Source organism: Ambystoma mexicanum, chromosome 10 (genome assembly GCF_040938575.1).
Source record: "Ambystoma mexicanum isolate Mex_15411 chromosome 10, UKY_AmexF1_1, whole genome shotgun sequence".
NCBI classification, from domain to species: domain Eukaryota; kingdom Metazoa; phylum Chordata; class Amphibia; order Caudata; family Ambystomatidae; genus Ambystoma; species Ambystoma mexicanum.
The window spans coordinates 1,159,525,175-1,159,550,298 of NC_090932.1; positions in this window are offsets into that span (position 1 = coordinate 1,159,525,175).

The window sequence follows — 25,124 nt, forward strand, 5'->3', positions numbered from 1 at the left end:
GGGATTTGTCTCTTCTCTCAGCGTTGGTTCGATTTGTGTTCCACTTCTGTCGGGGTGTATTCTATAGTTCTTAGTTCTGGAGTGATTGTTCTTTCTTCTCTTCGCCTTTTCCTTGGAATGGGTCGTTTGCGCTGCATTATAAGGTTGAGAATTGTTTAGTCTTTGTTTGGTGATGTCCAGTTGGTCCTGCTTTGGTCTGGTTGTCTTGTGGTGTAGTAGAGGGTGTTTGAGGCTGTCCGCTACTAGTTTGGGCTCTGTCTGTCAGTGGTATTCTGGCTGAAGTTGGCGACTCGTTCAGTCCCTGTCCTTGGAGGGGATGGGGAGGTGGTTAAGGGTTGTTTAGTTGGGTGTTATCGGTGGCTCTCTTTAGGGTCCGTCTCCCTGAGCGCGGTTCAATGCGATGAGCTAGCTGTGTGGGTTTGGGAAGGGTATCTACTAGTTGAAGAGTGGCCTGGAGGGGCGCAGCTCGAACTTGCGCCTTGTGGTGCGTGACCTCCTAATCAGATTGACACTCCACAGTAATACACTGGTGGGTTTTGTCACACTTGAGGGTGAGTTGGTCAGCTAAATTTGAGACACTTGTATAGTGGGTGGGAGAGAGGCCTATCAATGCAATCTAAATATCATACAATGCAGCTTGAAGATAGAACCCCTGCTAAATTTGAGAAATCTGTGCAGTGGGAGAGAGGCCTATTGATGCATACTTGCTATCACTTAATGCAAATGTGGACTTCGAAACCCTGCTAGATTTGAGAGACAGGCCTGTCAATGCAATCTAAATATCATACAATGCAATTTGGACAGAACCCCTGCTAAACTGGAGAGACCTGTATAGTGGGAGAGAGGCCTATCAATACAATCTAAATATCATACAATGCAATTTGGACAGAACCCCTGCTAAATCTGAGAGACCTGTATAGGTCTATACAGAGGAAGGGGGTCTGTGCCTAGCGAGATTGATACAGTATTAAATAGTGATTACATTTGAGGGTGAGGGAAAGAGAGATGCAGAAGGGAGTAATACCTTGTTTACTATGAGTTTGGTAAGTGGCTCAGAATCTAGGGTAGAGTAGTTGATCTACTCCAGACCCAGGCCACTCCTACCTTACTGGTCCTTGCAGGTGATGGTTGACGGCTGGCCACTGCTTCAATGAGGTGCCATTTGACAAATCTACACTTAATTTGGCAAACTGATAATACATATAGATATAAATGTTTATGCAAAGTTTGGTGGGATTTTGTCAAGAGGCGGCAGAATTAGATGAGGGAGGTCCCTAAAATATTGTAAAGGCTTATAAATGTGGTGCCATTTGACAAATCTACACAAAGGTTTGCAAAAAGATTATAGATCTAGATATAAATGTTTTCGTAAAAGTCTGAATTGATTTTGTCAAGTGGGGGCTAGGATAAATGACGATTGTATTTGACACTTTAGAAAAAATAAGGCATGGGTAGATTTCCAGCCAACTTGTGCAAGGAGCATTGAGAAGGACATGAAAGCATGGTTTAGCCAATGTGCCCGTGTTTTATTTTTTGACAAGTGTCATAATGTAGGTACAAAAAATAGTGATCTACCTTTGGTGACTGAGGTGTAGCCTGTGGCTATGTGCAGTGGCCAGATTGTCCAGGTCATGAAATAATGTCATGATCCGGACAATCTGGCTACTGGCCATGACCACGAGGGACAAAACATGGGGTTAAAGTGGCCATGTCCACCTGGGACTGGCTTTGTGGTAAAGTTATTCGAAATTGAGATAGATTTGAAAAAAAAGAAAAATGGGCTTGCGGTAAAACGGTCATAGAGTTCTCTTTTTGCCTTCTGCAGGCTGCCATGGTAAGCGAAGAGGGGCCCTGTATGGAACCCTGCCTTCCCTTTCCATGGTGGCCATCTTGGAAAAGGAGAGCTTAGAACGAAAGGTGGGGAGGGAAATGAGGGAAGAGGCACCAAACACTAATATGGAGGGGCAGGTGGACAGGGAAAAATGTTGCGCGTATGTTATTTCTAAGGTAGGGGCCAGTGTTTCTCATGCTCCTTGATTACAGCAGTGGTGGTGTCTCTTGGGGAGGAGGGATGGCATTAGCTGATTCCATGAAAAAACTTTAAGGGGACGTTGCACTAATAAAAACCTATGAAATTCACTGAAAAAATGTGGTTAAAGGGACGTTATCATATTTGTGATGTCATCTTTGGTGTCATGGGTGTTATTCTTAGCAGTGCAGTGTGGTGGCGCGAGTTATGGTTGCTTAGCTTACCATAACTGGCGAATTTCAGGGGGTTTTCGGTTTTACTTGTAACCATAACGTCCCTTTTAACAAAGTTTTTTTAGTGAAGATATATATTTCTGATGCTTGTTAATATGCTTAGAATCACATGCAGTATATATAGTCCGGCATCTAGTGGTAATCGCAGAGTATTGCATCTTTCGAGGGGATTGGGTCCTCCGACGTATTCCATATCTATGACAGTAATCACCACAGCTGTGCTGCTTCGGAAACTTTTTCGGCGTCTGCGTCCTGCGTCGATGACGTCGATGCGCCGCCGTCGAGGACCTCCTCCGACGTCCGACGTCATCCGATGTGATAAGTAGGACGCACGACGCCAGTAGCCTCAGTTCCGTTTTTTCCGCGAACGTGTTGCTTCGTGTTTCTCGGTTCTAGCCTCGACTCTTTGGAGTTCTGTTCTTTCTGGTTCTTCGAACCTGTTCGTTTGTGTATATTCCTTCGCAGCGATGTCTTCCACTTCGTCTTCAACCCCGCGTCCGGGCTTCAAGAAGTGCGGGGAGTGTGGGTCCAAGATGTCGGTGACTGACTCGCACGACGCCTGCCTCTGGTGCCTCGTGGAGGCCCACGACATGGATGACTGTGTCGACTGCCTGTCGCTCACGTCCAAGGCCTTACGCGAACGTAAGAAGAAATTGTCGGTAGGTCGGGTGTCCAAGCCCCGGAAGTCGAAGTCGGCGGGGCTTTCGACGGATGATTCGAGGGGTGACTCTCCGCGTCATCGTCGGAAGTCTCGTCGGTCTTCTTCTAGGAGTCGGTCTAGCCACTCCTCAGCCTCTTCGAGGCATTCTCGGAAGCGCCGTCACCGGTCGCCTTCCGGGTCCTCTTCCGAGGACTCTGCCCGGCACGTCGGTTATCCCACCAGCCGTGCGACGCCGGAGGAATGGGCTTCCTTCGGGAAGAAAATGTTGGCGATTCTTGAGTCGCAGGGTACTCAACCGTCCGCGCCCCCGAGTGGGGTCGGCCGTGTGAGGTCGAGAGACACCGCTCGCAAGAGTGGTCGGCACGAGTCACGGGAGAGGTCCCGTTCGGACAAGGAGGCTCGTTCTCGCCGTACCCGTTTCAGGTCCCGGTCCTCGACGCGATCGAGACCGTGTGCACCTGTGATGTCTTCGAGGAAGACATCGACGTCTGAGGCGTCGAGGGCGTCGACAGGCTTTCTCGAGGCTCCGGCTCCGAGGAAGTTGTCGAAGCCGTCGACGTTCAGGTCGTCGAGGGACACGCTCGGGGCTCCGGCTTCGAGGGCTGTGTCGACGCCGCCGATATTGGAGGCGCTGCATCTGACGTCGACGCCGATTTCCTCGACGTCGACGCCGATCCTCTCGGCGCCGTTGCCGGTTTTCTCGACGGCGGCGCCGATTCGCTCGACGCCATCGACGCCTTTCGTGTCGGAGGTGCCCCGTGTCTCGGGTGTACCCCCTAGGAAGGCTCTGGCTAAGAGCAGGCACTCTCAGGTGCCTTTCCACCACTTGGATTATATTTCTGAGGCGGATGAGGATTCGGTTGGCCTGGTTCCTGGTCAGGTGCCGGATGACATTGTCTCGGGCCATAGTCAATTTGACGATTTGAGGCAGTCGCTGCATGATGCTAGTGGTCTGGACACCTCTCCGGAGGTGGAATTTGGTCGGGCTGAGCCTGGCTCCCATGCCGATTCCTCATACCGGCGCCTTATGGCTAGGGTGTCTGAGTATCTGGGATGGTCTGCTCCCCCAGGGGAGTTTGTGCAGGATGATCTGACGGACATCCTTGATGTTGGTCCCCCAACTGACCCGGTACTGCCGTTCCATATGGCTTTACAGCGTAGGGTGGCGGCGGCTTGGACTGCTCCGGAGAGTCTCCCGGCAGTGGGCAGATCCTTGTCGCGTAAATACCGTCCAGCCAGTGGCGACCCCTGCTACTTGACCAGGCACCCCACTCCGGAAAGTTCGGTGGTGCAGGCGGCCACGGCCCCGGCAAAGCAGGCGTCGTACCCTACCATCCCTCCTGATAGGGACGACAAACGTTTTGATGGCTGGGCGAAGAAGGTGTTTTCTTCTGGTGGTATGGCGCTTCAGGCGGCCAACTCCATTTGTGCCTTGTCACGTTTCACGCACACTCTGTGGAACTGTGTTGCGTTAGCGGCTGAACATATTCCCGAAGGGGACGAACGGGATGGTTTCCTTGCTTTGGTCCAGGATGGTAAGGATGCCATGTGTGAGTCCGTTCAGTCGGGTTTGGACTTAGCTGAATGCGTCAGTAGGTCCATGGCGGCGAGCACCGTGATACGCAGGTTTGCGTGGTTGCGGAAGTCGGGGTTTGCTCCTGATGTGCAGTCCCGGCTCCTCAACATGCCCTTTGATGGTGAACATCTTTTTGGCAGCAAGGCTGACGAGAGCCTTGAGAGGTTGCAGACCTCAAAAGCTGCAGCGAAGTCGTTGGGCGCTGCAGTTCGCCAACCTCCGCCTTTTCGTCCTAGGGGACAGCAGTGGAGGGGTGGCTCCTTTCGCTATTACTCGTCCTTTGGTAAAGCGAGAGGAGCTGGCAGTCAAAGGGGCCAACGCAGGGGTACCAGAGGTGGACGACAAGGTACCCGTGGTGCCAAGGCCGCTCGGGCAGTTGCCTCTTTGCCCTCAGGTAACGCCGCAGCCGCTCCTACTCAGTCATGAGGCCATGTCCCATGGTTCGCCGGTTGGGGGAAGGCTGGCGCAGCATCTTGTAGAGTGGCGTGCCATTACTTCGGATGTGTGGGTTCTGGAGATCATAACCCACGGCTACTGTCTTCCCTTTCGGCACAGGCCTCGCGACAATCCACCGGGGAACCTCTCTTTGAAGTGTCCGGATCCGCTCCTTGCGCAGGAAATTCAAGCCCTGCTGGAGAAAGGCGCCATAGAACTGGTGCCTGTAGCGGAGAGGAACGAGGGTTGGTATTCCCCTTATTTTTTGATTTCCAAGAAAGACGGGGGATTGAGACCCATCATGGCCTTGCGCGGTTTGAACAAACTCCTCAGGAAGGACAAGTTCAAGATGGTTACTCTCTCTCAAGTCCTCCAGGCCCTTCAGCTTCAGGACTGGTTGGTGTCACTCGACCTCAAGGATGCTTACTTCCATGTGCCGATCCATCCCAGGCACAAGAAGTACCTGAGGTTCGCGGTTGGCGACTCGCACTTTCAGTTTCGGGTCCTGCCGTTCGGTTTGACCTCCGCCCCGAGGGTTTTCACCAAGCTCATGGTGGTGGTGGCAGCGCATCTCCGGCAAGGGGGGATTCACGTCTACCCCTACCTGGACGATTGGTTGATCAGGGGGAGCTCTCCCGAGCAGGTCCTGGATCATCTGTCCGTCGCCTGCCACTCCCTTCACAGGCTGGGCTTCTCCCTCAATTTAAAGAAGTCCCATTTGACGCCAACGCAGAGGCTCCAGTACATCGGAGCAGTGCTCGACACTTCCCTGGGGCAGTGTTTTCCTCCCCAGGTGAGGGCTCTTCACATTCAGCAGATGGTGCGCAAGTTTCAGCTGGCCCAGACGCTCCCAGCGTTCGAGTTCTTGAGGTTACTCGGCCTCATGGCATCCTGCATTCTTCTGGTGCCAGAGGCTCGCCTGCGAATGAGATCTTTGCAGTGGGCACTCAAGATGCAATGGTCGCAGTCCTCCGGCAGGTTGTCGGACCCGATTCAGGTGCCGCCCTCGGTCGCCCGGGACCTTCTGTGGTGGGCCGTCGATGGCAACTTGATGAAGGGGGCTCCGTTTTGGCTTCCCTGGCCGGAGGTGACGATCGTGTCGGATGCATCCCTCACGGGATGGGGAGCTCATGCCAACGGGCTGACAGTCAGCGGTCGTTGGTCTCCGTCGGAGTCCAGACTCCATATCAATCTGTTGGAGCTGAGGGCCGTCAGGCTAGCCCTGAGGGCTTTTCTGCCGACTGTGCGAGGAAAGAATGTCCTGATCCTGACGGACAACACAGTGGCCATGCACTACCTCAACAAAAAGGGGGGGGCAGGGTCACTTCCTCTGTGCAGGGAGGCGATGCAGCTCGAGTTCTGGGCCATCCAGCAGGAAGTTTCGATCTCGGCAGTTCATCTGGCCGGAGTCGACAACGTGACGGCGGACGCTCTGAGCAGGCAGAGCACGATCTCTCACGAGTGGGAGTTGGCTCAGGAGATTCTCCTGGAGATCTTCGCCCTTTGGGGGACCCCTCAAGTGGATCTCTTTGCCTCCAGTGTCAACCGGAAGTGCGAAAGGTTTTGCTCGCGGGAATTTCCTCCAAGAGGAGCCTTAGGGGACGCGTTCGTGGTGGAGTGGTCGTTCCCGCTGCTGTACGCGTTTCCTCCAGTCCCCGTCATCCCGCAAGTGCTGCGGAGGTTACGGAAGTTCGGTTCCCGGATGATCCTCATTGCTCCGGCGTGGGCTCGGAGGACGTGGTACCCGGACCTTCTCGACTTGTCCATCTGCCCTCCACGTCGTCTTCCCTACCGAGACGATCTGCTCTCACGGGAGGGGGGTCAGGTTCTCCATCCAGAGGTCGGATCCCTCAACCTTCACGCTTGGCTTCTGAAAGGTTGAGGTATAAGGATTGGGACCTCCCTGAAGACGTGATGGAGGTGTTGCTTTCGGCCCGAAGGCCCGCAACTAAGTCTCTGTACCGTTGCCGTTGGCGTAAGTTCTGCGACTGGTGCAGAGTTCAGAATGTGGATCCTTTTGCATGTGACATCCCCATGGTTCTGTCCTTTTTGCTTTCTTTGGCCCACAGGGGCTTGCAAGTGGGTACCATTAAAGGTTACCTGGCGGCGCTGTCTATCTTTAAGCGCTCATCTGAAGAATGTTCTTACTTTAAAATCCCTTTAATTTCACAGTTTCTGAAAGGGCTCACTAATGTGTTCCCTCCGTCGCCTTTCCTGGTGCCCGGTTGGGATTTGAACCTTGTTCTTAGGTTTCTTATGGGTGCTCCGTTTGAGCCTTTACATTCTTGCCCTTTGAGGCTGTTGACTTTGAAAACTGTGTTTTTAGTTGCGGTTACTTCCGCTCGCAGAGTGAGTGAGTTACAGGCACTTTCTGTTAAGCCACCCTTCACTGTATTTCACAAGGACAGGGTTGTCCTTCGAGTTCGTCCTTCTTTTCTTCCAAAGGTAGTGACGGAATTTCATTTGGCCCAGAAGATTGTTCTTCCGGCATTCTATCCTCCTCCGCATCCTGGTAAGGAAGAGGAGAGGCTCCATAGGCTTGATCCTAGGAGAGCTTTGAGCTTTTATGTTTCTCGCATGTCCCGGGTCAGAGTGGACGATCAACTCTTTATTGGTTACGCTGGTAAGCGCTTGGGGCAGGCTGTGTCGAAACAGACTTTGTCCCGCTGGATTATTTTGGCCATCTCGGAGTGTTGCCGCTTGGCGGGCAAGGACCCACCGGCTGGCTTGCAGGCCCATTCTACCAGGGGCTTGGCTGCATCTACTGCCCTGCAGAGGGGTGTTCCTATTCGCAACATCTGTGATGCTGCCACCTGGGCTTCAGTACATACATTTGTGCGGCATTATTCCCTCGATTCCATCAGAGGGCAGGATCTGGCCTTTGGCAAGGCGGTCCTTTGCTCTGCTATTTGATTGGCTATTCTAAATTTTGTTTCTAAATTCTTTCCCTCCTCCTTGATTTGGTACTGCTTTGGGAGTCTGTCATAGATATGGAATACGTCGGAGGACCCAATCCCCTCGAAGAACAAGTTACTTTCTTACCTGGTAACGTTCTTTCGATGGGATGGTCCGACGACGTATTCCATATCGCTCCCGCCCTGCCTTCCCCGCTGCAGAATTTCTGTTGCGATTGCAGCTTACGTTCCGCAAGGCTTTGTGTCGGACTGGCAGTTGACTAATGTCACACGTTCTGGGGGAAAAAACTACAACTGAGGCTACTGGCGTCGTGCGTCCTACTTATCACATCGGATGACGTCGGACGTCGGAGGAGGTCCTCGACGGCGGCGCATCGACGTCATCGACGCAGGACGCAGACGCCGAAAAAGTTTCCGAAGCAGCACAGCTGTGGTGATTACTGTCATAGATATGGAATACGTCGTCGGACCATCCCATCGAAAGAACGTTACCAGGTAAGAAAGTAACTTGTTCTTCTTTCGAGGATCGAAAGGGGACGATGACATGGTCGTGCCTGTAACACTATCCCTAACGTGACGTGTAGTGTACCCAAAATCCCTCATGCGTCGAATTCCCTTCGATTGGTTTTTTCCACCCAAATAGTTGGTCGCCTTATGCGGAGCTCGTCAGAGATTATATTGCAAAAATAATTATTCGTTGTCCCACGACCTATGGTTGTTTAGTTCTTTGACTTCTCTTCGACCACTTTGTGGATCTCTATGCCGATTACTGTTTGGCAAAGTTGGTATGCAGTACCCTCCGGGAACATTACACACAACTATGACTACAGGTGTAAGCAAACCAACCTTTGGTATAAGTCTGTACTACGCAGTTTTGGTAGCGTGTTGAGCAGCCATGCTTATCTCAAGAGGAGAATGTAAGCACTAATGTTACACAGAGGTCTACAATCACAGGTGTTCAAAAACTTACACTCAAGGTTTCTTTGATAAATACTTATTAATTTATCTGTCAGTTATAAAACATCCATTAGAAGGAAGCAATTATATAATAACACACAAATATACTTCAATACTATTTCAGAATACTTTTCAAGAGGAGTAAAAGGCAAAGGTTATTAGAACATGAAAGGTTACAATTATTCTTAGACAGTGCAGATACTTTGAGTTCACCAGAAGAATCAATTCAATCGGCTAGGCCAAAGTCAATGGGCTAAAGTCTTGCATAGGATAAAGCAGTTCTGGTAGTTAAACGGAAAAGTCTCTGCACAAGTTCTTGGAAGTAGTTTGTAAAAAGAATCATCATAGAAGAAGGCCTCTGAGGTGCTCCTGACCCCCTTTTACCATCATATGGTCCCGCACCCCCAGCGTGGCCCTCGCAGCCTTCCTGCTCCAGCCGCCGCTTCCCCAAGCCTCGTCCTGCCTCCCTCGCCCTCCCCCAGGCTCCTATTGGTTAATTCCACACCGATGCAGGCGGGGTCCTAGCCTGCTGCACCATCACTTCCTGAGCCTTTCCATCCAGGTGGAATTCTCAACTTTAGCTGGCGTCGCATCTAGGTAAAAATGAGAATGTTATTATGTACCACACTTAGATGGAATTCTCAACTTTAGCGGGCGTCGCATCGAGATAGAAATGCAAATGTTAGTGTGTACCACACTTAGATGGAATTCTCAACTCTAGCTTCCGTCACATCTAGGCAGGATTGTGAATGTTAGCATGCGCCACACTTAAATGAAACTGTGAATGACAAGTGCCACACTTGGATAGAATCGTGATCACTGGCCTGCCTGACAGCTAGACAGAATATTGAAGAATAGCAATGCCACACTCGGATGGAATAGTGAATGATAGCAAGCATCACACCTACACACAACTGCAAGGACAGCAATACCAACTAACCAATCGACTAACAATTTCATCCCTCTGCATACACCTCTCAAACTCTAACTAAACACAACCACAAACCTAAAACGCAGCAATCCGCATAAACTTCACTACACTGCAACAACAAAACAAACCACACATACACTTGCACAACCGCACACGACTACCGACTGTAAAACACCCAAGCCCAGCCAAAGGACCCACCGGCCTGAGGCTGCCAACAGCACATCATTGCTCTCTTGCACTTTCCCAGCTTATCCCCACTAACTCACCCCCCCCACCCCTCCCTTTTTTTCAGAGCCACCAGAGCGTCAGGGGACCACTCCGGTGGTGATACTGCGCGGTACAAATATCCTTTAACATTAACATATGTGGGGTGTCAAGCTGATTAGGCCTGCAAGTTGCAAAAGTTTCAAGCACTTTCACTGCGTGAGGTAAGCACTCTGTCTTGTGTTACATTACCTTTCAATGAAGAAAAAGATGCAGCTGATGACTTCTGTTCCTGGCAGTTCCTGCAGATCTCGCTGTTCCTGGGCCTCAGTCGTGGGGACAAGAGGGAGGACGTCGGGGGACTCCTGCACTGCATTGGGACTAGTCAAAAGCTTGCAACTGGCAAACTTCAATTTCATTGGCTGTTTCCCGTTTCAGCTACTGCACTGGTAACTATGCTGGTTCTGGCCGTCAAGGTGGACTGTCCTTGTTCCTGAGGTCCCAAACTCAACTGAGGAGGGTCATGCTCGGTCAGTCCGTCATTGTGGCAGTCAGGAGGATCTACCAAACGTTTTCAGCCTGCTTACAAGTAAAGCACACAATCTGGTGTCCCTCTCCCTGGCTCTACGGTTTCCTGCACCACTCTGAGGAAATGCAACCAGCTCCGAGATGGGTGTCCAGGTGGCTTACTTGGGAGTTGATTGGTCCTACCAACTCAAAGGGAGAAGTCGTCCTTTGCAGGGCTCCTCTGTTGATGCGAACCTGGCGATTTGGACCTGCAGCAGGGCTTCACCGGACAAACCAGCGGTCCAGGAGTTGCAGCAGCCCTCCTCTTCAAGCTCTTCGGTTCTTTCGTCCAGTGGTCAACTCTGCCTTCCAAGCCAAGAGACTTGCCTTTTATTCAGTTCTCTCCCATTCATCCCAGCCTGGCTGCCACTCACCCAGCAGGGTGGCTGTCCTTTCTGTACAGCCAGCCAATCATCACAGAGTGCATTTGGGTCTCCTAGGGTACTAAGCACAGGGAGTTTCGGGCACCTCCCTCACTTCCTGCCTACCCCAGACACTCTGGAGGCAGATTTCATTCCTGAAGCCCGCCAAAGGCGAATGAACAAAGAGACCAAACCTGGTTTGGCGCGCAGAAAAAAAACTCTAGAAGGACCTTTCCACAAAGAAATGGTGAAAAAAGAAGACCAGGACCTGTTTTAACAAAGGAGGCTCAGATGCCAGTTTGAAAAACATGGCTCCCACGATTTAACATTACTGGAGCTACGAATAGTTTGTGGTCGGGAAAAATCATCGTAGTTTGTTGTAAAACCACTGCCACCAGCCATTCTGAGAGGAAAGGGAAACATTTGACCGTTAATTCAGTATATAGACATAGGGGATACTAAGTAACCCCTCCAGCACTCTATTGTAAGATAGGGTGTGCTGCATCTATACATTTAAAAGACTAGTAAAGTCAATTTCACTTTACTTACTCTGGGAAACAGTAGTTTATCCCAGAGAAGGTAGTTAAACCTTGGAAAAGCCTGAAAGGCTTCCTTGTGTCACTGCACTGAGGGGGCTGTGTGACACAAAAAAGATGATGCCTATGGAGTTGGTTAGACTCCAAAACCAAAAAAGGAAACAAACACAGAAAACAATTAGAATTAAAAGTACAAAGTCCCAAAGTTCAGCAAAAGAGCTGGGGGCCTCTAAGGTAGAGGGGAATTTGCACGTTTTTGAGAATTCTCCCTAACGACGACATCCAACTGCTGTTTCGGCGACTGGTGCATCGATCGACGTCTGTTGACCGCGTGGCCTTGGCCCTCCGGCCAGGCCCTTACAGTAGGGAGAGTGGGCCCCGGGGTTGATTATTTTCTGAGAATGCATTTCCTCTTCTCCTTACTTTCCTTTTCTGGTCTTGCTACCGCCTTTTCCCTCTGCAATGGCGAGGACTCCATTTAAGTTTTGTCCGTCTTGCAACGGAAAATACCCCTAGAAGGACACCCATCGCAAGTGCAATAGGTGCTTACCTCGTGACCACAACGAGCGATCCTGTAAGTCTTGTAAACATTTAAGGACTCCATTTAAGTTTTGTACATCTTGCAACTGAGAATACCCAACGTTAGGATTGACTGACAAAGCAGTGGGCGGCCTACGCTATGCAGGCCGAAGCCGAAAGTCGCTCCCCCATTGGTGCTGCTGCTTCGAGTGATGAGGACTCTAGCGGTAGCCATGGCTCTGATGTGGAGGCCATAGACCTTTTGGTGAAACAGTCCTGTTCCCAGGTGCCCGTCCCGACAGGCAGGCCACCGGTACTGCTATGGGGAGATCACACCCCGGCGACAGGGGTGCACACGCACCACCAAAGGATAAAAATACAACCCCCGATCTTCCTTGATGAATACGTCGAGGAAGCATCAGACGCCAACAGGCATGCCGAAATCTTTGTCCGTGCCTACCGTACCTCACGGTTTGGTGCCCTCCTCGCATCCGTTTTCTCGCCATGCATCCGGGCATTCCACTCACAAGGGCATCTCTTCCGCTAACCGCAACAACACCTGTAGGCGCATCGAAATTGCTCAAGATTCTCACGGCTATAGTTTCGGTGGCGGGGTGCCCTAAGGGCACCCGCCCCCTCGTCGAGAGGAGTACACAGAAGGGCCCCAGACCCTCTCTAAGGCTTTAACTGATAAATTCCCTCCTCCAGACACCTCTGCCTCATCTCTGCGGACCAGAGAGAGATTCGAAAATTACATGGACAAAATATCGCATTTTATAGACTTTTCTGAGAGGTTCATAAGCCCAAGAGACATAGGGAGGAGGATTCCTGCCCTATTTTGCCAAAACTGCAGAAGCTTTCAACCCAGACTCAAACTTGCCACGAAGTAGTAGTTGAGTTTTCAGACCCAGAGGAGACATGTGGGGACCCATATAGTCACAAGGACAATCTTTTTGGTCAGGATGAAACTGACCAGTGCCCAGATTGGGGACAAGATAAGCCAGTAGGTGAAGCACCTTGGTTCTCACCCACGCGACCCCTGACCCAGTCGTCATTTGCCTGCACCCGCTCTCCTCGCCTCAACAGAAGCAGCCGTCGCGTTTTGATGACCAAATGTCTTTCAATGCCATCCTGAAGAGGGCTGCGGACCACTCGGGAGGCTGTTCAGGAATCTGATTTTGTAGGGGATATTCTAAAGGGAAAACATCCCACAAGCCAAGCTATTCCCCTGTTGAATTCCATCAAGAAGCACCTTGCACACTCATTACTGTCCCCTTCACTCACAAGAGCCGTCAACCCTCGGGTTGAGAAACTGTTTCGCCCCTCTCCATCTGACCCCATGGACATTTTGGGGCATGCCACGCCAGACTCACTGGTTGTTTCCAGCACGAGTAAAAGGGCTGGGGTACCGCTATCGACTGCAGAGCCCCCCCCCCCCCCCGAACTGCAAGAAGCTCTATGCCATTGGCAAGCGCATCACCACATCGGCAGCATATTCGACCAGAATAGCAAACACTACTCTTCTCAAGTTATAGCGATGTGCAGTGGAACCTGCTTCAAGAAGGCCTCCAAGAGGTCCCTTAACCAATGCATTGACGCCTGCTGGCAATAGCTTGAGGGAAAGCAAATGACACAAAACATACTTAAAAACACGCTAGATGCTGCAGAGACAGCGGGATGCACCCTTGTACACAGGGTAGGGTACTCTTCTCAAAAGGCATGCCTGGCTTAAGAATTTAGGTTTTAAGACAGAGGCCAAAGCCTCATTGGTAAACAAGCTAGTAGAGAACTCTATCTTATTTGGTAAGGCTGTGGACGACACCTTAGAAACAGCTCAGAAGGAGCATGAGACCTTAAAATCCCTCAATCAAATAACAGCCAAACCATTACAACAGCAGGGAGGGTCAAACTCTCGCTGTTCCTTTCGGGGAGCAGTCCTTCTCCAGATCGCCACACGGTCATTGCGGCTCAGGGGGTACAGCATGGTGGTCCGGACAGAGTTCAACTTGCACCAGCCAGTATCAACAAAGAGGACAGCGCAGGGGCAAGGGTAGGGGCAGAAACTCCACCCAAGAGACTCCCTGGCCTCTGCACCAAAGTGACTCGCCACTCCGGTCCCCTCCCATGCCTCCCTGGTCGGGGGACGGCTGTCATACCTTTTATTTTAATTTTTTATTGTATTTGGTTTACAATCTAATTACATTAGAAACAAACCTTTACAATTTCATACAAAATTATCAAACATCACACTTCATTTTTCAATAAAACGCCAGAGAATCAACCCACTCACCCCCGAGACTATGGGAGATCCGGGATGGAAGGAAGGTCAAGCAGCACCCCTTACAGGAATAGCGCCCTTTCCCCACGCCCCCCTCCATGCTTGAAATTCTCCCCCCTAACCCATCTTATTCTCTGGCTCTTTAAGAGGTTCGCTCTTTCCCCATAGATTTCTTTTTTTGAAGCTGGGGTAATATCTAGTATTACTGTCCAGTGCCCTCCTACTCTCCCTACCTTAATAGAAGATTACCTTATTCTACAAGGTGTAGGGACCTCAATAGGCCTACCACCGCTGCTGTGAGTTGTATTTCATGCCCTCATACCATTCTATGCCACATGTTCTCTGATGTTAACCAATTAATCCTTTCCCCAAATCTTCCTAGCTTTTTTACCCTTAGGTCCCATGTTTCGCCACATTCCCTTAGTAAATGTATTAGGGACTGATTTGTTGGAACTGCCCAACCCTTGCAGTGTTTCACAGCCTTGCCTATCTGGGTTCAGTTTTCTAGTTTTTCCCCAGTGGGCAGGATGTTAAGCCTAGCCCTGAGAAAGTTGTTGCTAATCTTCTCATCTGGGAATTTCTCTAGATATCGTGAGAGAGATCCTAGTTTTTTGTCAATGACCAGAAATGAATTCTGGGAGAATGATGATCTTACTTTTCCAGTAGTTTCGATCCAGTCCAGTAATTCCAACTCGCGTTTTAACTTCAGGGGGGTTTCGACCAATGTTTCAAGGCCTAAATCTATTTTGGCTAGCGCAGTTTCTACTTTTAGTTCTAGTCCCCGTAGGTTGCAGGATTTTAGGCGGCCATGATGTGCCTTGACCAATTTTAGGATTTATAATCTCTGTAGAGTAAGAGCAGTTTCTATTCTGCCAAGCTACCTAAGGATTTTAGTCCCATTTCGTAACGCAACTGCCACCCTGATGTGCTCCAAGGTAAGTTTAGGGCCCCCTTCCAGATTCTGCCCTTCAACTTGGACCAATTTAGGTCCCACAGTTGCGGTTTGGATTCTAGGCTGTACAGTATTATTGGGACTATTTTGGCCGAATAATATTTTAGCATCGAAACGGTGGAAAATTTACAATATTTGGCTCGGATTTTTGTCAGATGAGGAATTAGTGAGAGCGATTTGGTGAGAATGCCTTGTTCTGCTTTATATACTGCTAGGATTGCATAGATCTTATACTCCAATTGTACTAGATTTTCAACTTGTGGGATTGTTTGTCCTTCTAGAACCCATTGTTTGAAGTTGATCTTTTTTTTTGGGTGCTTAAATACCAAGATCTTAGATTTTTTTGGGATTTATTGTTAGCCCATTTTTAGCAGCGTACTCACCCAGCCCATTCAACAGTCTCTGTAAGCCGATGGCAGTTCTATCTAGCAGGACAATGTCTTTGGCATAGGCCAGCCAGAAGATCTTTCTCCCATTTAGTTCTGGGCTGGTCAAGGCCGACGAGATCAGATGTTCCCCTGCGTCTGCTAGGAATAGGTTGAAGAATGTGGCCGCTCGCAGCCATCCCTGCCTTACCCCTCTTTCTACTAGCACTGACACTGACAGGTGACCCTTATTATCAAGGCGCACCCTTACTGTCGTCCCCCTATGAAGTTCCATTCTCATTGACAGTAGTGACTCCAGGATTCCCTTTCTCCTTAGTTTACACCATAGCTTAGATTTATCATTTTGATTGAAGGCCTTGGAAAGATCAATCCAGGCCCCATATAATGGTGTACCTCCTTTAACCATAGTTGTTTCACTAAGCAGATTTAACATGATCCCATTCAATGCCGTCGATAGCCGTTTTCTTATCCCTGTCTGACAGCAGGATAGGACCTTCTCACGTTCAACCCAAACCGACAGCTTCTTTAACAGCCTCATGAATATTTTGCTTTCAATATCAAGGAGGCGATAGGACGATAATTTGAAGGATTCAACCTATCGCCCTCCTTAAAGAATGGTATTACCAATGCTGTCTTCCAGGACAGGGGAAAGCTCCTTTTCCGTAGGATCTCATTGAAAAGTTGTTTTAGTAACTTTGCCCAGTGTGCTGGATCTTTGCTAAGCACCTGATATGTGAGGCAGTTTGGTCCTGCAGCTCTTGATGTTGAGGCCTTAATTTATTACTTCCTCGATCTTTCTCCTCTAGTCGCAACTCCCACCCCTTATCCAGCGGCATACATTCTGGCTCCTTTCGCAGTTTTCTAAATATGTTTGTGAGGTGCTCTATCCATTCCTTTTCGGGCACTAGGGTGCATAGAGTGCTGTTGGACTGGGAATCTAATTCTCGTATTACCGACCAGATGTTTCTGGAGTTTGATTCTGAGACTAGTCTCAGCGTGTGCTCCCCCTCTTTGATGGAAGAGAATATTTTGATTTTTTCGACCAAGGCTTTATAGTTACTCCTGATTATTTTTGCTTCCAGGTTGTATGACCTTTGATCCAGTTTTAATGCTTTTAGCCCACTGATACTTTTTCTAAGGCTTCTCTTTCTTTCCCAGGTTTCTTCGTCAAAACTATGGGTATGTTTATAGTTTGTCATTTTCAGATCCCATGAGTTTGTGAATTCTAGCCAGGCCTTCCCTTTACTGGAAAGCTTCTGCTTCCCTCCTCCCCAATCCCTTTTTTTTTTTTATATACGCACTCTGCATTGAGGTCCTCCGCCAGCAGTATATTTGCTCCTTGCCACTCTGCTTTGATTTTCCCCAACTATTCTGCTAGTTTTCCCAGGAAATACTGGATTTTGGAGGATGCAGGGTTCCAGTATACATTTATCACAATCGAGGCAGAGTGGCAGGTGCAGTAGGTTAGCTGTACCTTGCATGCTAATATTCCTATTTCGTCCTTCCAAACTAGAGTGGCATGTTTAATGGAGCTACTTTTGAGAGAAATGATCAAACCTCCCGCAGGGCGACCCTTTGCTTTTTGGCTGGCTGGCAAACAGTGCGTTTGAACCCTTCGATCTCTATTCGGTTCACCAGCCATGTTTCTTGAAATACCAGTATGTCCATCTTCCCAAAAAGGTAGTCTCTTGTATCCTTCACCCTAAATGTGCTGGAGCCCCTCGTGTTCCAGCTCACCATATGAAGCTCCTTTTGACTAAAGGCTCTGAATGCCTAAGCCCATGCTTCTCAGAACTTGTGATAGGATGTCAGGTAGTGCCGCCAGCGTTTTTCCTGTATTGATGTCCCTTGTGCAGCCTCCACACCCCCATTTTCCCCAGACCTCTGTGGGCCTCTTCCATCTCATTGCAAAAGCTCTCCTTATCTTTCCTTCTGTTGATTTGGAGAGACAGGGGGATTGGCGTTAAGCAGGTTGCTGTGCACTGCTAGTCGTTCGTGTTCAAGATCTCGGACAGCCTTTAAGATCGCAGATTGCACTTTTTTTTTTAACTCAAGCCTATCTCCACCATGAACAAGTTGTTCCGGTCTGGGAATTTAACATATTCAGTGTCGTTTGTGAAAAACAGAGGCTTATGTTTTTTTTAATATGGATAAAATCTCAGATTTACTTAGTGACTTAGGCTTCGTTGATTTTGCTGTCATCTTCAACCACAGTTTTTAAATTTCAAAGCCAGTAGAGGTCTCATCTGGATTCTCTATGTCATTACTCTGGCCCCCCAGCTTCTCTGTTTCTTCTTTCCATGGTTCCCATTCTCTTTAATTTCCCCTCCCCATTCCAGTTTCTTGGATGGTTTGAAACTTTCCATTCCCCAAACTCATGATCACTGAAGGTGGGGACTCCCTCATGTGCGGCTTCGGTTCATCTTTCTTCGCCCTCATGAATATCGGGGCAATTTTTATGTTTGGCACGCTCGCTCTCAACGAATGTCGGTTCTTCTGGATAAATATTGGGGCAAGTTTCAAATGTTTATTTTTTGGGATTTTGATGTAGTCTGTTTTTATTTGTGCATCAGTTTGAAGACCGATGCTCACACTCACCACTTCAGGTTGACTATTTTTATTTTTTTTACAAACTTTATTTAATTTTAAACCGTAAACATCAAAACATATTAGTGGGAATCAGAAAAGTAACAAGTCAACAGAACGTTTCCTTTGTTAAATAACAACCATCAGTCAGTAGTAATCCTAAAACAGCACAAACACTGACACAAATAAAACACAGCACATCGACCCCCCCCAATCCTCATATTCCACCAAATCCAATAATTCTATACCTTAATCAAACAATTCATTAAAGGAATTCCAATTTTCTCAATATTCAGCCTCTCTATGGAGTTGAGATGCTCGAGACTTCTCATACCTTGAAAGCGTGCGCATATCCACCATCCAACTATCTGTAGGTGGCTTCTTGCGTGACTTCACACTTTCATAATATGTTTGATTGCCATTAGCAATGCCCTATCAATCCATTCCGACATGTCACAGATTTCCAGACACTTGTCTTCATTTGAGAGAAAGATCGCAGATATGAAAGTTAGAGGAAACGACCTACCTATCACTAGATCTACCCGATCAATGACCTCCTTCCAAAAAGTCAGTACCCTATCACACTCCCAAAGCATATGCAGAAGATAAGGTCCTCTTGAATGAGAGCATCCCCAACACAAATCCGAATCTATCAAACCCTGCTCTTTCATTTTCACTGGTGTCCAATAAATTCGGCCTAGAATTTGCTGATGAGTGTATCTCAAGTTCAAATCCATGTTGGCTCTCACCGTTAACCTCCAAGCATTAGCCCATTCAGTGTTAGGGTACCTACCTGGTCCTTCTCCGGAAGTCACCTTCGGGCTTGGCGGCTGTACCCTCGGTTTCGGCTCCAGAGAGTGGCTGTTTCCCGACGAGCTGATTTTCTGCGGAAGCACTCATGTGCGCGGTCCTCGCGGGTGACCATGAGCAATGGGACGAGCTTGTGTTCCAAGCCTCGTTCTGGTCCCCGCTCGGCCACGGTGCATGCACGGTCCTGCCCACGTTCCAAGCCTCGATCTAACACTGAGCGCTTTAAATAGAGTCGGGCTTCAGGAACAAGGCGCGTCTTAACGCGGTTTGTTTCTGACCTACCGCTGAACTTGGTTCTTTGACCCGTACCCTTCCTGCTACCAGTTTGGACTCTGTGTCTTCTTGTTCCTGGTTTTGTGCTCACCCCTTTCTGGGGTCCTGGGTTCCTTCTCAGGGTCTGGGGGTCCTGACCTGTTCTCGGGGGTTCGTCCTGGCAAGTTTTCCCTGCCACTTCCTATTTTTTCTCGCCCTGCCTGCCTGTCCCGGGGTTCCTTGGTTTTCACTATCCAGTATCTTTGCCAGCCTAGCACCCTTGAGTATCTCCCTGGGATCCCTTATGTTGCCTTTTTGGGGAATCCTGAACTATCACCTGGAGGCTCTCATTTGCTGAGTTTGCTTACCAGTTCATTGCTTGCCCTGCCAGGGTACCAGCTCCTTTGGACTTCTTCCCAATCATCTCTACACATCTTCTGGGATTCCTTCCAAAGAACATTTTCCTGTTTACCTGGATTACAGAGACTGTTGAACACCTTGGACTTGTTTACGGACTGAAGAACTCCCCGCCTTCCCTGCCAGTGCTTGCACTGTCCTGTCATCACGTAAATCCGCAGGGAAGAGCATCCGTGGCGTCAGGAGCTGGTCCCCATCCATCCCTGTACTATTAGGGTTGGGTCGGGGTTGCCTGCTTGCGCCATCTTTTCTTTGTCTTGCTCCCGGTTCTACCAGTCTGGCTTCTCCGGTTCGAACATCATCTGGAAATACAGGTGCGCAGCGTTCAAGGGACGCACACCTTAACATTCAGCTTCAGGAATATCCCTTCCTAACTCAGCCATCCACTTATTCCGCAAATTCTCCCAGGAGTCCCGTATACACACCTGTACAGGCATTATTTTGGTAAATGTAGAAACTACATTCGGAGCAGCATTATACAATATGCATACTTGGGGCTTATCACTGAAAGGTTCACTCAACAATTGATGTCTCTCCAACATCAAGCGCTCCAGTGACCTATACCTTTCGATCTCCTTATTACCTAATTCATATCGATCCTTCAGATGTAACCATTTTACCATCTTTCCCTACATCAACAATTTTCAGAATACCCCTATTAGCCCATCCCCTCCAGTGCAACACTTTGTTCTCAATCTGTAAACCAGGATTCGACCATATAAAAGCAGAATTGTAAAAAAATTAATTTTGTCCACATCCTTGAATCAACGAAACCAAAGCAGATTTTGTAGCTGCTAATGCCTCTATCTTGACCCAGATTTCAGTAACCTTCCATACGAATATAAGCAGTCTACAGGGAATGGACTTAACTTCTCCTTCTCCATCCGAAGCCAAAAGGGGTCAAGACCTTCCTCCTCTCTAAAATAATAGGAAGCTTTTTTCAAAAGGAACCCTTTATAATAATTTTCCAATATTGGGTAGCCAAAACCCCCATCTCTAACACTACGTATCAAAATAAAGTGCGGAATTCGTGGCCTCTTGCCCACTCCCCACAGGAAATCCATAAAAATGTTATCAATACATTTTAATGCCTTCTTTGTGAACTTCAATGGAAGGGACTGAACGTAATACAAAACTTTTGGAAGCAGTACCGTCTTGATGGCATTGATTTTAGCCCAAAGATTTAAAGTCAATGTATCCCATCTACGTATATCTTTCAGCAGGGTCTCTTTCAATTTGTCTATGTTAAAATCCACTGTCCTTCTAATATCCCTTACCAAATGGACACCCAAATACTTCACCAAAACATCCGTCAACTGATAATCCCAATCTAATAACCTTCTACTTTGTGGATTTAATTTCAATGGAAAGACCACTGTTTTTCACCAATTCACTTTATAACCCGATAAACGCCCCACTTCCTTTAACATCTCCCGAAGTAAATTACCACCTTCAGCCGGATTAGCCAAAACCACTGTTCGATCGTCAGCATATGCCAATACTTTTATTTCACTTTCACTATCTTTCAATTTCCACCCACAAATATTCCTTTCCCGCCTAATATATACCAGCAGTGGTTCAAGAGCTAAATTGAACAAGAAGGCTAAAAGTGGACAGCCTTGTCTGGTTCCCCTAAACAGTCAAAGAGCAAGACATAACTTCATTCACCCAAATTTTAGCCGAGATGTCATATTGTTAAGTAGCAATCACATTCAAAAATTGTGGACCAAAACCCATTTTGATTAAACTATAATTTAAAAAGGACCAGCTAACACAATCAAACGCTTTCTCAGCATAAAAAAACAAGCAAAACTTCATCCACTTCTGCATCCGATAGACCAATTATATTCAACAGAGTTCTAATATTATCATATCCATATCTCTTGTCCATAAAACCAACTTGAGAATAATCTATCAATTCCCTCATGTATTTTTGCATTCTAATAGCCATCATTTTTGTGAAAATGTTCATATCTACATTTAAAAGAGATATAAGCCGATAGTTATCACATTTTGTAGAGTCTTTCCCTTGCTTAGGAATTAAAGTGATGACTGCTTCTCGCATTGAAGGACAACTTCCCATCCGAAAGAAATTGATTATACAGACAACATAACTTTGGGATCAAAGCTGTACTAAGTTTTGTAAAACTCAACCGGTTTTCCGTCTAGCCCCGGGGATTTGCCCATCTTAAGTTGACAGATAGCCTCTTTCACTTCATTTTCACTAATGTGAGCATCCAAACACTCCCTCCCCTCATCAGACAAACAGTGCAATTCCATTTTCGCAAAAAAATAATTCAACATCAACTCATTAATCTGCGAATTCTCAGAATATAATGAAGCATAGAAGGATTTAAAACATTCACAGATATCCTTACTCTTTACCTTCACATCTCCTGTCTCATCTAAAATCTTATGAACAAATGACCTCTCAGATAAACTCTTTAACTTGTTAGCCAATAAACGTCTATTCTTATCGCCTTCTTCCCAAAATCTGTTTTAGAAAATACATACCTTTTTCCACCTGTTCATCTAAAGCTTCCTTCAATTTACTCTTAAAATCCAGCAGCACAAATTTATAATGTCTAATAGCGAGCGGGATAAGATGAAAGTGGAAGATACTAAGTTCTGATTCAAGATCTTTAATCCTATTGTCACCCTCTTTCCTTTTCTCAGAAGTCCAATTAATCAGTTCCCCTTGAACAGTCGCCTTAAAAGCATCCCAGAACACTAAACTATCTGCAGAATCCATATTTTCCTCCAAAAAATTCTCTATAGAGAGATTTATAGCCTCACAAATCTTGTCATCTTTTAGAATGAACGTCTTCAGTCTCCATTTCGTTCCACTTCATTTACCTATGCCACTATAAATATTCAATTTCAATAAAGCGTGATCAGATAGACATCTCTCCCCCATATCAACGCTAATAATATCAACCAATCTATCTGAGACTAACAAATAATCCAACCTCGAGTAACAATTATGAACCGGTGAATAAAACGAAAATTCACTGCTCGTGGGATGAAGTTCGCCAATTATCAACCAGCGCGAATGTAAAAAAAAGTCATGAAAAACACCACTCAACTTAGAACCCGTAAATCTACACTCTGATAGCCTGTCAAGAGAAGCATCTAAAACACAATTAAAATCACCCCCCAAAATAATCCTGTCACATTCATGCTTTTCAGGGAATCCGTTCGTGTTTTAAAAAACATAACACCATTAGTACATGAACTATATATAGATCCCATCATAAGAACTTTTCCCTCATATTGAACATCCACCAAGATAAATCGTCCATCATCCATAACAACATTCTCAACCTTCATACCTAAAGTTTTGCGAATTAACAGACCCACTCCCCTCGATCGTCCAGAATAACAATTTAACAGCACCTTCAAATATTTCGAAGTACCATAAAAATTCTCTGGTTGATACGTTAAATGTGTTTCCTGCAGGAAGATCACATCCGCCCTTTCTCTTTCCAACTTTGCTACTATTTTTTTCCCTTTTTTAGGACAATTCATCCCTTTAACATTCCACGTTACAAAGTTCAAAGACCCCATCAACTATAGTTCAAGAATCAATTTGAATAAACACTTCAAATCCACAAAGCCGAAATACATAAATCAAAGCAATACTAACAGCAAAAATAAAATTGGTATAGATCGTAAATAAACCCACACATAAAAAACACATAACGCACAAACATAACATAGAACAAACTCAAAAAATTCAAATTGAACATTGTCCAAAACCGGAGCAAATGATAAAGGTAAAAACTACCCACTGCTGCTAAACTGCAACCCTCAGAACCTATGCCCTATCTATATACAATTTATATATTTGCCCCATAAACGCTATACAAAAGTTTTCATCAAGCATTATATCTATCCACCCAAATATCACATTTGCAAACACATATTTATCCCAATAAGATCACGCCCCAAGAACCATCCCGATAATAACATGCATTTTTGGCCAGGCTTATCAGAGATTTACCACCAAAGCCTCTCCAACCCCCATAACAGACCGTAACTTTAACACCTTTACTAAACAGAAACCTGCCTAACATATAACAACCCCAATATAACAATGCATTATAACAGTTACATTTAAAAAAAAACTAGTAACGTCCTCATCAAGAAACCGAATGACATAATCTACAGTCATACAGCAAGAGCAGTACCACACTAAGCAGAAATGGAAATGGAGCACCTCAACACCTTATGATTATCACCTTATCAACAGTCCCAATCACTGACACTAACATATGCCTCACCAACATATGATTAGTGATTGCTGAGAAAGAAGCACTCTCTATGTTAACAGAAGTATTCCCAGCCTCCTGTACAGGAATGATATTCTAACATGAGACCAAACCCTAAAAATTAAACAATTTACAAGCAGAAAAGAAGTTTTGATCGAAAACCTTTGCTAAGCAGATTATTTAAAACGAGAGTGTACAAAAAGAATATTGCCCTGTTAACAGTATCTGATTTAAAATTGCTAATAGTAAGCAATACAAACAAAATGTCTCATGTTACACAGACCCATTGAAACATCTACAATCAGAGCTGAAAACGCCAATTCAATGCGCCAATGTGTTATAACGTTTTCCCCCCAACATGAAAGTTATTCCATCAACAAATAATGATCCAAAAGTCAATTGCACAGACTATTTTGCGGCTGAACATTCTAACAATATTGTCACTGCGAAAAATCATTGAATATTTCTTCCAAGGACCAATGTAGCCGGATGCACTTCCCATCCACTGTTACCCAAGGCTCAGTTGTTGCACCTGTCTGAAGATCCTCATACAAGGATAACTGCAGTGCTACTAACGTTATTATTAAGAGGCATGGAGGTTCAGGACATGTCATATGTCCAAACATGAACAGCACCCTTCAGGTCAGGTATTTCAGATGAGTATAGGAGATCTCTGTTCCTCCAAGATTAGTATTCACCCATTCATATGCTGCAAGACTATAACGTTCCCCCCTACATGAAAGTCAGCCCATCAATGAATAATCATCCAAAAGCCAGTAATCAACACTTGAGTGACATCAATTCATATTTTCTCATGCAGGGGTACTGAATACCAAAAGGTGTGAAAAGCAATGTCACATTAAAAGTTATTATTAATGCTCTTTCTCCCACTCAAGCATCTGTTTAGTGAAAAGGCCGGACTCAAGGGAGACATAAGCACTTGGATTTAAGCAGGAGTTGCGCCTTTGTTGTTATTAACACACAGATGCTTAACGATATTACGATGGTTGGCTCCTTTCCTTGAGCATCAACATGCATAGCCTTTTGCTTCTTCCAAAACAAGCTGCCTTTGCACAACCACAAGACTCCTGTTCAATGGACACAACTGTTTCTTCCGAACAGCAAGTGCAGTGATCTTTACTCTTAGCCTTGCTTCTATTTAGCATGAAAAATGTTTCTATAAAGCACAATATAATTATGAACTGCACCCCCTCTCTGCATCTCCTTTGTCCCATCAGTGTGCGCAC